Below are 1,543 nucleotides of genomic sequence, written 5' to 3'. Positions count from 1 at the left end.
CTGACGCCTGAAGAAAGGAAAATAATTTAAAACAATACCCCCCCCCAAAAAAAAAAAATACTTAAGATAATACGGAGCCAGGTTTCACCTGAAAGTGATGGTGGGTAAATAGATGAATAAGTGAAACAACACACCTTTGACCCTCTCTTTTCTTCCCTAAATCTAATCCCCCTCTTCCCATAATACACGCACTACAAAATGACCATTAATTCAAATCCATTCTTTACAGGAGGGGGGATTATCTCTGTGACCGACTCTGTCTATTTCCCTCTCCCGGTCTTTCACTGCGCGAGAATTGAAATTGCATTTAAAAAAAAAAAAAAAAAGGAAAAGCGGGGGGGAAAAAAAGGCAAGATTATTATATCTGTAGGGTGCGAAATGTGGGCACGGGGAGAGGGAGCCTGGGGGATGGGGAGGAGTGGAGAAAGGTGGCTAAGGAGAGAAGAAAGGAAAGGAGGACCAGGAAGCGCAGGGAAGGATGAGGGGAAGGCGAGATAAGGGGGAAGGAGGATAAGGAAAGAAGGTTGAAAGGAAGGAGGTCGGGAGGAAGGATGAAAGGGAGGAAGGGATGAGGGGAAGAAAGGAAGATGCTTTGCCCTGGCCTCACCTCAGCTCGGTGGGTGGTAAAACCCTTTTCACCCCTTTTTGTCTGGGTGAAAGCTGTGGTCCCTTCTACCCTGATTATAGCTGGAGTTATTTTAATTTCCCCCCATTCCTGCCTTACCTGGTGTTCTTCACAACAGATGTGTCCTATCTGGGAGATTCCTCTGAACTGCCACAAACCTACCAGGGCATTCAGAATAAATTTACTTTCCCAGAATAATTGCATGGAATTAATCCAGGCTATCACAAAACCTCGGGAGAAACATCTAGTTGCAAACAGCATTTTGTTCACTTACAGTCAAAACAAAGAAGAACAATCCTTTTGTATCCACAGTCAATGCTGCAGGACGAGCTTTAGCTTAACCACAGGAATCTGTTAGCAATGAGGGTTTTCCTTTGTAAGCAAAATTAGCTTTGCACTCATCCATACATTCATACAGAACTGGCTCTTGAACAGGGGGTGTGTAGATACTTTTCATTAGGAATTGCAGTGATGGGCCAAGGATGGGTTCAAACTGAAAGAGGGGAAATTTAGGTGAGATGTGTGGAAGACATTCTTCCTGTGAGGGTGGGGAGGCCCTGGAATGTGTTACCCAGAGAAGCTGTGGCTACCCCATCTCTGGAAGTGTCCAAGGCCGGGCTGGATGGGGCTTGGAGCGGCCTGGGATAGTGGAAGGTGTCCCTGCCTATGGCAAGGGGTGGAACGAGATGGGCTTCGGGGTCCCCTTCCAGCCCAAACCATTCCGTGATTCTGTGAAGGCAGTGCCAGCAGCGGGATCTCCCCAGGCACAGCCGGGTGGCCCAGGGACAGCGCTGGGAGCTGTGGCAGCAGGGCTGGAACAAGGAGCTGGACGCATTCTCTAGGTGCGTTCCTGTGATGGTCCCATGCGCTGCCTCAGGTGCCTCGCAGGGGGAGATCGCTGTGTTCTGGATGTACCGT

At 48.8% G+C, this 1,543-nt stretch overlaps 1 protein-coding gene across 1 annotated transcript in view; it reads right to left on the bottom strand.

Moving 5' to 3' along the window:
- CTNNA2 (catenin alpha 2) overlaps window positions 1–625 on the bottom strand; it is a 463,429-nt gene extending 462,804 nt beyond the window's left edge. Inside the window, exon 1 of the mRNA XM_017742415.1 lies at window positions 608–625. The gene's annotated coding sequence lies outside the window, so the exon portion shown is untranslated. The remainder of the gene's footprint in view (window positions 1–607) is intronic.
- Window positions 626–1,543: the final 918 nt, after the last annotated feature.

Source organism: Corvus brachyrhynchos, unplaced genomic scaffold (genome assembly GCF_000691975.1).
Source record: "Corvus brachyrhynchos isolate BGI_N302 unplaced genomic scaffold, ASM69197v1 scaffold166, whole genome shotgun sequence".
Taxonomy (NCBI): domain Eukaryota; kingdom Metazoa; phylum Chordata; class Aves; order Passeriformes; family Corvidae; genus Corvus; species Corvus brachyrhynchos.
This window is presented reverse-complemented; position numbering and strand designations above follow the sequence as displayed.